This window comes from Astatotilapia calliptera, chromosome 9, assembly GCF_964374335.1.
Source record: "Astatotilapia calliptera chromosome 9, fAstCal68.1, whole genome shotgun sequence".
NCBI lineage: Eukaryota > Metazoa > Chordata > Actinopteri > Cichliformes > Cichlidae > Astatotilapia > Astatotilapia calliptera.
The window spans coordinates 15075433-15086545 of NC_137430.1; the positions used below are offsets into that span (position 1 = coordinate 15075433).

At 42.2% G+C, this 11113-nt stretch overlaps 1 protein-coding gene across 1 annotated transcript in view; it reads left to right on the forward strand.

Annotated features, from left to right (window-relative positions):
* zfhx4 (zinc finger homeobox 4) overlaps positions 1-11113 on the forward strand; it is a 79396-nt gene that overhangs the window by 8977 nt on the left and 59306 nt on the right. The gene's annotated exons all lie outside the window — the stretch shown is intronic.

An 11113-nucleotide genomic window follows, 5' to 3' on the forward strand; every position in this document is an offset into this window, starting at 1 on the left:
GCATTGGCAAGGCTCGTCGGGGAATAAGTGGCTGATTAATTATGCATGACTTGTGCTCTTAAACAAACAGTGTAATAAGAGATTAAAACGACTTCACCAAAAGAGTTTGACTCGAATTGCACAGAGACGGTAACTATTACTATTAAAATCTTGTGCGCACAACTTAAAAACGCACTAAAATGCAGTTAAAAGTTAGTGTGACCGCATAGAAGTAAAAAACAAAATTTACTCGTAAACCAGTGGTGTTTTATCAAATCAAGAGAAATATAAATAATATTTTTTTCTTCTCTCTGTGCTGAAATATTTAATGCACCTGCATTAAATATGAATAGCTGTGTCTGGTTATCTGCAGGATTATATTAAAAGTCGCTTTAAAAAATCAGAATGGAGATCTTTCCTTTTTCTAGTGTAGGTCTCAGTCTGATCTAATACAAGCAAGCAAGCGTGTGTCTGTAACTCCCTGATGAGACTTCAGCCAACACTATCCCTCTCAAACCTTGCTGCTCCTTCTTCTTCTTCTTCTACCCTTTTTTCTGGCCTGGCACCAGCTGTGGAATAATCCTTAATTATTTGCTTTTAGAAAGAAAAAAAAAGGTAAACCCCCCCTTTCCTGTGACAGAAAAGAAGAAGAGCAGAGCAGGCACTGGAATGTTCTTGTATATGAAATTGTAGGTAACAGGGCTAGTTTTGTCAGCGGTTTCACTGATGTATCAGCTCCCTGCACCTAGACTAAATAGAGGGGGGAGCTTTGCCTCGTTTCATCCCAGCTTAGATGAGCAGATATAGCTAGGCTTTTGGAGGAACCCTTAAAAAAGCAAAGTATGCTGAAGAATGGACCTCTTCCTTAACACAATACCTAAACATGCGTCATGATGTGGTGATGGATGGTTCGGCGGTCTGTTGAGGTTCTTGGAGACGCTCGCCCCTTTTTTTTTTTCCTCTTTTTTTTGTGAATTGAAGGGCAGAAATGTTCTTGAAGGCTTTAGTTCCGGGTGATTTTTTTGCACTTAGTAGGATGTGTTACAAATGATTTTTAAAAAAAGTTACATGTGTTTAGATGTGGTTTTGCTCCGCAGTAAGCACAATCTCTGTGTGTTTAAGAGACTGAAAAAGGAGAGGATGCTGACTGTGGTCTTCAGCTGTCTTGTCACTCCATGGTCTCCCCGGTTGTGACATAAAGGGCGATTTACAAGCACACACACACAGATACACACACATATATAAGCATGAATAGACACATGCTATCACATGTGAGGCTTAAATAGGATTTTGTGTAAGTTATATCTAACAGCAGTTATTTCCTAGAGCGAACAGTAAGGTAATGGGTCCATTTTATCTCGGTTCCCTCTCAGCGGGCTGGCCCTAGATTTGTGTGACATGGTGTTTATTTGATAAAGGAATATTGCTGCGTTAATCTAAAACCATGCTAATTACATCTGACAGTTGTTTGTTTGTAGTAAAATCCAATTAAAATGTACACTTTTCAACTCCATTGCTCATTTTTTTTCTTCCTCTCCTCCCCCATTCTCTTTCTTCCCTCCTACAGTAACCAGAAAAAAGAGCCTATGATGGCATAAATAACAACTGTGCTTTCCTTGTGGTTTTTGTGAGAAGAGGGCAAACTCACAACAGCTGTCAGAAAAAGGGGGTTTGTTTAAAAAGCAAATGGCTTTGGTCTAAAGTTCATTTGAAGACCTCTCTAATTAAATAGAGAGCCGAACGCTTAAGTTAATTAGTAATTCACTGGGTCCAGAAATTAGACCTGTCATGAGCATTCAAGTTCTTGGAAAGCCAAAAGGTATGTGTGTATTGTGTTTTTATGTTTTGTTGCCCCCCTCCAAATCCCCTCTGCCTGCTCCCGTATCTGTACACGAGCGTGCCTAAATGTGCGTTCATTTGGGCTTTTCCGAATGCAAAGCATTTCTCCTGTTGGAACACTCAACACATTAATGGGCTTTTTGTGGCGTGTCAGAGAAGTGCTCAAGAGATGTTTAAGTGAGGGGCACATAGCTTGTGGCGTCAGTCGGGATACCTGCCCTATGATTATGTTTATGAAGATAATAACAGGGCTAGGGTCCCGCCGAGTACTGTCTTTAGAAAACAGTAGGGGGTTGAACTTTAAACTTTACTGTTACCCCTGGAAAAAGAACAGGAGAAGATGTGGTCTCCGCGCCTGGGAAACCTCCGTACAGTTCAGAAGGTGTCTTTACTCTTAACAGCAAAAACAGATCTCTTCTCTTCTCTTCTCTTCTCTTCTCTTCTCTTCTCTTCTCTTCTCTTCTCTTCTCTTCTCTTCTCTTCTCTTCTCTTCTCTTCTCTTCTCTTCTCTTCTCTTCTCTTCTCTTCTCTTCTCTTCTCTTCTCTTGTAATTGGACAGATAACCACAGGACGAGCAAACATAAATCAGCTGACTTTGACACACTGGAGAAACAAGCTGCCCCTACCTGTTGTGTCGTAATAGAGTGATAACTAAAGACAGCAGCTAACATATATTTATGTACTATCCTGTAACTAACTGTGCTGCCTGCATGCTTTTGGTCACTTGATCCTGATAGACATCTTTTACCAAATAGGGCCACATTTGTGACATTTTTGCTCTCCTAACAAGGAATACATTTTTGGCAACAAGTAGCCAGAGTTGGTGCATTAGCTTGTAAAGTTTAATAATAGCTTTCAGCAGGATCTAGTGCGTTTCACGACAAAATTCAGTGTAAGAAAAGTGCCTTTTCCCCCTCATTTTAAACTGCTGTGCCAAAGATTCACATAATTTAAATAACAAGTCGTAAAGTTATGTTATTTTGAGACTTAAAAATATTACGCATACAAGTCGTTAAATGTGTTTTGCACTTATCATAGCATAAAATGAGCAGAGAATCAGAGGCTCATGGTAGTTAATACAGTATAACCAGTTGTTTATATTTGCCAGGTGGATATGAAATGCCTGCGTCAGAGACTGCTCTCTGTGTCTGTCTGTGAGTGTGTGCTATCCTTGACTGACGTGGACAGTGTTTGCTTAACCTCTTCTGCGCTGCGCTGCCACGGCCTTGTCAATTTAAGTGTATTTGTGTGTGTGTGTGTGTGTGTGTGTGTGTGTGTGTGCGTGCGTGCGTGCGTGCGTGCGTGCGTGCGTGCGTGCGTGCGTGTGTGTGTGTGTGTGTGTGTGTTTCTGGGAGTGAGAGGGAGTCCAGCAATGGCAGCTTTCATTTTTCATGTTCCCAGCAGTATTTTTTCTAAACAAACCTGCTGAGAAGCAGAGTGAGAGATAGAGGGGTTTGAATCAACACAAATGAGTGATATTTGCAATTTGTTTTTTTCCCTGGACTGGTATATAATTGTGTGTCCACACACACCCCGAGAGAAAACATGCATTTAAGAGATTTTTTTCAGGATTTGTATTTAGCGGGATTATTAATTTCACTTGGCAAATAATCCCACCCTGCCACCCCTTTCACTTTACAGTGTCACTGCAGAGAGGTGTGCGCATGGTCTCATGCTTTTGCCTCATCTGAAAGATAAGGCTGTGATTTATGTAACAGCTAAGCCCTTTCATATTGTGTATGTTGTACCTTACAAGAGCATGATGAGCAGGCTAGATTAATATTTATTTAGCACAGGCAAATCAAGGATTAAGCAGTCATCATTTTAGCTCTAATCCATGTCTCTGGTGAGATGCAGAGACAAAGAGAGGCAGATTACCAAACTCATAACGGCGCAAAACAACAATTAGTTGGCGACTTGCTTTCCTCGGTTGTGTAGGAAAAGCAGTTGACAATAGATTTGCAAACATGCGCAGAAGCAATAATGCACACACGCAAGCGTGCGCGCATACAAAAGTTGCGTTTTGCTCCGTCATCGCTTGGTTTCTTAATCTATTGTTGTATGCCTCTTCCTGGCTTTTAACTTCTCATTTTCACCCTCCCTCTCTCTTCAAAAGAATCCCTCATTGAAATTAGCAGTGGTTTGTCTGATTCACTCATCTGACGTAAATGTGTCTCATGATCTTTCCACTGTCCGAACACAGATGCACACACACTCACACAGCTCTCAGATACACACAGACTGACACACATGCATGAGCAATGAATACTTCTTTCTTAGCTCCAACCACGTGGGACAGTGACAGTTTGCGTAAACTGTGCAAGTGTGTGCGTGCTCGCGCGTGCGTGCGTGCGTGCGTGTTACAAATTACTTGGAAGTCTGTAAATAAAATTACATTCTTTGCTAATTGAGTTAAACTGCTTTTCTGGAGATGTGGCAAAAAGATGAAAGCTCCCTGTGTATTTTATGTGCTTCCATGCTACAAATCTGCTTGCGTGCCGGTGCGAGTGTGTTGGAAAGTTAACTAGTTTGTTCTGAGGGCTCTTAGGTGCTTAGCGATGGGGATACTGCACAAGGTTTGGCTACTTCTGTCCTCAAGCCTAAATATGCAAAAGTTAGCCCCACAAAACAGCTAATCAAGAGCAGGAGCTGGACTTTAAGAAAGCAAAAGGAAAAACACTGTCTGTCTGTCTGTCTGTCTGTGTGTGTGTATATGTTTGTGTGTGCGTGTTATCTGTAGGGGGCACCCCTAACATAAGGAGCAACAACAAGTAACAGCGAAGGGGCCAAAAAAGAGCATTGGAGAGCTGCTGCAGTGGGGTTTGGTAGGGTGGGGGTGTGGGGGTGGAGTGGTGTGGAAGGGGTGGGGGGTCCAAACCAGATGTGAGGGTGATTGAGAGAACATAAAAAAAGAGAGATAAATAAAAAGAATGAACAGACAAGTCGTGCTGTGATAGAGAAAGACCGGGTGAAGCACACAGAGAAGGAGAATGCCATCCTCAGTTCCCCTTTGCCCTCCTTCCTCTCTCTCACCCAGCCTCTGAATGTTAATGGCTTTCATGCCCCCCCCTCGCCTCCTCCCATACGCACACACATATATCCCTCCCCATGGACACTAGCGCATTGTTTGCGGCAGTGCTTCTATTCTTTCAAACTTAATTACCTTCTTGCCTTTTGTGGCGTCAGGGGCTGGAAGTTTTGCTCCTTGGCAGTGGAGGTCGTCACACATTCTTCGTCAGTGCATTCCCTTAATCTGGCAAGTGAAGGGGTGGGGGGGGGGGGGGATTTTTTGGGGTGGTGTATATAGTTTGGAGTGTGTGTGTGTGTGTGTGTGTGTGTGTGTGTGTGTGTGTGTGGGGTGGGGGGGGTCAGACAGAAAAAAAATCAGAGGAAGTCCTGAGAATGAAGCTTCTACCAGCGTGTGCACTTCTGAAGTGATTTTAGTACCTCAGTGTGCACGTGCACGCATGTGTACACGGTGATAATAGTCAGGACATAGGCTGCCCTTTGTTTGTGCGGTTCATTTCCAATCAACCCTAATTAACTAGAGAGTGTTTCCAGATTGCCAGAAAAAGAAAAATCCCCACTTTTTTTTCACTCCCCTCGGTCTTTGCTGTTTGGAGTTTGAGCAAAAAGGGAGAGAAAAAAGAAGAAGTGGAGGCATTAGCTATGTAGATTGCCTCGCCTTTGATGCTGGAAAAAAATCTTTAGCAAGGGCAGTAAGTGGTGACTGCGACCCAGCAGTGTCTGACTGTTTATTTTCATGTTTCAGTTTGAGTTAAGTTTGAAATATTGCCTCTTCAAAGGTGTTAGACTTGTGCATATATTTAGACTGGACCGTGTAAGCCCAAAGTCTGTTTGTAAGAATGCAAAATCCTGTCAAAGTTGTCTTATATCCGTTAAACCTTGTCTCCAACAGGCTGCAGATAAACACGCTGACCCAGGATGCACATGCAGCACAAACTTCTAAAGTGAAATGTATTTAACTGTGCTCGAAAATCAATGAGAAATCCAAGTCTTTGGAGGTTGCCTCTAAGCAGCGACTAGAGGAACAGACGTTAGAATAGAGGCTGGTGTAATCTGACCCTAAATCAGATTTTAGAAGCCATCCGTGACTTGCTGGAAGAGAGGAAAAAGACAAACACGGCCCCTGGGTTTGCTATTTTTCCCACCTGGTCAACATTTTGTTTTTGCATAGCACTCTGTATGCTGTTTGCTTCCTGTTAAATTCTCATTTTGAGTTTTTCTTTTTTCTTTTCTTTTTTTCACAGTGTTAGCCAGATATGTTTTCTCTAACAATGAAATTTCAGGTAAGGGCCTGAGGGGGAGTTGGGTGTATTGTTACCTGAGCAACCAATGAGACCAATTTACTTGTCATCAACCTGAGGGATAGATCCTGCATACCTGCTCTGCAAAAAGAACGAAAGAACAAAAAAAAGACCACTTCTGTCCTCTACGTTTCACCTTGTTATACTCCTTCTTTCCCCTCCTCTAAACCTTCTTGTCTGTTCTTTTTCCCTCCACCTACAAATCCAAGATCATTGATCAAGTGAGACGTAATTTTGATTTTGATTTGCCAAAAGGCATTTTTTTGCAGACTAGGTAATTTGTCGAACAAGATTCCTGTGCTAAATGGAGTGGCGCTTTAGGTGTCTGGGCCTTGCCTTGCAATAATGATAAGGTGTCTTTTGGTAATGAAGGCCTTTGCTCACGAGGGAGACACAGGCAAGAGGACAAGCAGACAGGAATGGGTGTGGAGGAGTGGAGGGGGGGGGCATCATCAGGGAGATCTACTGCATCCAGTGTCTAATATTACACCCCCAGGCAACAAACAGTGGCTGCATGAAAACCCTTTGTGAGGTTAAGAAGTAAAGGAGACCAAAAAAAAAAGAAGCCATCGCCTGCTTATCCCTTTACAATTTTCTCACTGTGTCCTTTAAGACTTTAAACAGAGAGCATTAGTCCCTATTCTGTGATTGTGTGCATATGTGCGTAGTGTGTTTGTGCATACGTGCATCAGTGCTCTTTGATGGCTGCCGAGGCCACTCTTCTATTGTGAGGAAGGAGATAATTCCCCTCCTCCTTCATCCACTTCGTTTTCCATCCCTCCGTTTCTGCATGGCAACAAATAAACAGGTCTAATTAGACCAGAGTAGGCCTATTCATGGCACTGACAGTGGGAGATGGATGCAGGGGCTTTCACAGCGTCTTTCCCCTTTGTCTTTGGCTAACGCTTGGTGACATTTGATTGAAGATTTGGTGTTGGACCGAGGGGCCACATGCCGGGGGAGAGCGACGACCTTCTAGAAGACCTCAAGGAATGGATACCTAGCAATAGTCTCATGCTGTCTCCTGACTTTGTCGGTGGGATTGTCTTAAAGAATAAGCGTGAATTTCAATTCGACAGTCATCAGGCCCCGCTCAGATGTGCCCCCAAACAGCCTGACAAAAAGAGAGAAAAAGCTCCATTTTAGAACTTGGATGGCCACATCATAAAGCACAGGTCTGTCTAATTTCAGTGTTTACAAATGCTGTAAATAGCCACCACAGTATTAACAGCACTGTCTGCCACTGCATTAAAATGTCAGACACTTAGTGATGAAGAATTTGAACCTAGCAGATCCCTGTGTAAACAAAGACGGCAGTGTGGCGACATTACAATTACAGGTTTGTCATTGAACAGGCAGCAGCTCCGGTTAATGCCTGATACTCTGACAGGAGGACAAAAACAGGAGGAGACTGTGACATCACCAGCACCCGAGGGCCTCCGGTCTGAACTGTGGACATGTTGTAACACTTCTACTAATATCAGCTGATTTATTGCAACTTTTCGTATATGTACACTACATTGATACTCATAATCTCCCCATTGAAACTTCTTTAACTAGAAGCACTAAACTTGAGTTTATTATCACTCAAGTGTGATAGAAATTGTTTGTTTTTCCAGAAGTCCTTTGGTTCATAGTGCCTCTCTGCCTCTCAGGGAGCTACTGAAAGCAGCTGGAAGGGGTAGGGGAGAGAGAGCCAAGGGGAGGGGGAGAAAAACAATAGGCCGAGGAGTCTCTTAGCCCCTTTCACCCATCAGACCTAGCGGTGTCCAAAGCAGGCATTCCTGGGCTATTATTTGCCTCTCACTGGATCTGATCTGCCACTTTAATTACCTTAGCGTACGTGGGTGTATTTGTGTGTGGGTGTGTGTCTGTGTCCGTGTGCATACGTGTGAAAGCAAGGGGACATGCTTAATTAAAAAAACAGAGGAAGGAGCAGCTCAGGCCATCTCTTTTGTTCTTCCGTTAAAAGAAGGGAACTGTTTCTGCACTCTGGAAAAACCTGGGCTTTAACACTGTTTTCTCTCTTTCCCGTGTATCTGCGTATCGCTCTGTCACAGATGCACAAATGAAAGTAGTCTGGTTGGTTAGCAGTGCAGAGGAAGCCAGTGGGGGACAGAAAGAGGAATGTTTCTTAGCTAGTAGTAATATGATATGCCTTTAAAAAAAGAAAAAGAAAGAAAGAATGAAAAAGCAGAAGCGGGCACTGCTGCCGTGAAAGGTGTGAAACCTTGGGAGTGGAGCAAAACAAAAAAGGAGCGAGGACAGAGAGTGATCACGAGTTATTATATAGATCCTCGGGCTGTGAAGGTTTTGGCATTCAAAATGTTACTTTAAGCTTAGAGAGGTACAAGAGGAAAATATTGGATTCCCTTGACAGTTAGACCAGACATCTCATTACTTCTCTGTCCAGCTATGCTAAATTAACACATGCTGAAGGGATCAGGAAGACTTCAAATGCTTACACCAGACTGTCTTGCATCATATTGCCTTTTCACAAGCGCTTGCAGGATAAATTAAAAGCCAAGACGTTAGCATTTCACTAAAGATCAGGCATCCACTGTTTTGAAAGCAGCTCCTCTTTTGAGTCCCCACACGAGGCCAAATTATTGAGAGACACCAATACTCAGGGGTTAGTGCAGTCGCAAACACTACGTTCACTTTCTTTCCCACCACACTACTGCCAAGCAAACAACTTGCGCTTATTTCGCTCTAAGTGCATTAAGCAGCAGTCTTCTTTGTCAGTTTTCTGTAGGTGGCAAAATTAATGGGATCAATTAGAATCACTACCATTAAAAAATGGACAGTTATGTTATTGTTGGCAGGCAGTACACATGTAAACAGCTGCTAACCTTTTCACCTATGCCAGTGCCAAGTGCTTATCCATAAGACATAATTCCATACTTAAGGAGATGCATAATTCATAAACTGCAGTGTTTTATGTCCGAGCTACAATTCAAAGGGGGTAAGTCACCAACGAAATGACACCACTGACAAGTAGTAAATCCTGCCGTATGTGTCACATTTACTCTCAAACCCGCTACTTCTGAACAGCTTTGCCCTCAATTACGGTTAACACAAGAGTGTATGTGTTTAACTGCAGGAACATGCACAGTGTGCTGTTTTGGCAATATGTGATAATAATGGATGGTAGAAAGCGGGATAAGCTGTCATTTAAGTGGATGTATTAAAGCCATTATTTGTATATAATTGTTTCCGTCCTGCCAGCTCAATTTTGTTTTATTATTCCGTCACATAAGTAGCTCGGCTATGTCTAAAATTAACACAAAAGTTGGGGGAGAAAATGACTCAGTGTGAGTGTAAATAGCTTGAGTTCTTGTGGCATGACAGACATTTGGTCAGTTTTATCTCCTTGCTTGGTTGTAGCTAATTTAGCTGATGATCATCTCCAAGATTGGTGTCTTCAGCGAAACATCCCAAACAAAAAACACACATTATGTTTTTTGCAGGGTTTTTGTAATTAAACATTCATAAGTATCTCATGTAGGTTTTTCAAGAGAGATAAATTGTTAGCATCTTGCAAGAAACCTTGAAAATATATATATTTTTAAGTTTGCTCTGAAACTTTTAGTGCAAACTCTTGTGCTGGGAGATGATTTTGTCATGCACATGCCACACATCTACCTCCATCCTCTTGCCACATTCACGCTGAACTGATAAGCACTGAAAATTCATTTTCTGCTCCTTGTGAATTTTTTTTCTTCTTTAATCTCACAAATAGAGAGATACAAAGTGAGAGGCAGAGAGAGAAAACATCATTTCTCTCTTTTAATCTATCACTAGTCCCCATGGAATCATCTCTGGGATATGTCAGATTAGACCTGATTATAGCGCGTGCACACACATGCAACCACAACCGCACTCACACACATGTTTGATTTCATTCCTCACGCTTTTACTGTCCCTCCCACTGGCTTTGTTTAGCCCTGGATTGTTGCGGATTAATCCTCTAATTGCTTTGTAGCTTTATTGTTAGGGAGAGGCAGTGTAGGAAAATAGAGGGAGAATTAAACAGCAGGTGGATTGGGTTAAAGGTTAACATGGCTCTTCAAAGCTTTCTTTTAATGCTAGCTCATTTACACGCAAGCATCTGAAAAGACCTGGTACTGTATCAAGTGAAAAGACACTGGCATCCACAACTAGTTCCCATTTGTTGCATTTAGCTGAGCAACAAAGTAGGTTCCTTTAAGCTGCAGTGGTTTTCCTTTTCTCCCCTTTATGTTTTTTCTCTCAGTTTGTTCTTCTATTTCTCCTCAGGTGATAACAAATTATGCCTGTGATTACAAAATGAAGCGACTGTGGCATGTTATGGGTGTTTGTGGGATTAAGAGGCTTTCTCGGCATTGTGTGGGGGTTTGTTGGAGCCCTCGAATTTGTGCCTTGTTGTGAAACACCAAAGGTTTTAGGTAGTGAGGGGTTGAGAGATGGGCAGCCACCCAGGATTGATAACATCTCACTGGAATTCTAAACACCATTCCTCTTGGAAGCTTGTTCTGCTTTTTTTTCTCTTACTATCGCTGTTTTTTTCTCCGTGTTGCATTAAATGACAAGTGAAGATTATATTTTTTAAATTCTTGATTTTTCTTACAGTGCTATACAGTGCTCCACCATTCCTCATGGCACAGACACACTCTTGGTTCTACTGTCCAAACAAAGCCTACCACATAATTTCAGGGCATTACTAGCTTAATAGTTGCTGCCCAATTAGAAACTCCGGATTTGTAAGAGTATGCCAAGACTTATTTTCCAATGACTAAGAACCTCTATAATTCACATTATTTCTCATAATGCAACACGCTAACTTGATGGGTCATTACCTCTGTTTGTTAGTTGTTGTGCTCACATATGTGGTTTTAAGAAAGTAAAAGAGAAAGAACGAATCCAAGGCCAGTTCATGGCCATATGAAGAAATAATCTTTAAACACAGAAGAGTCCACTAATCAGAT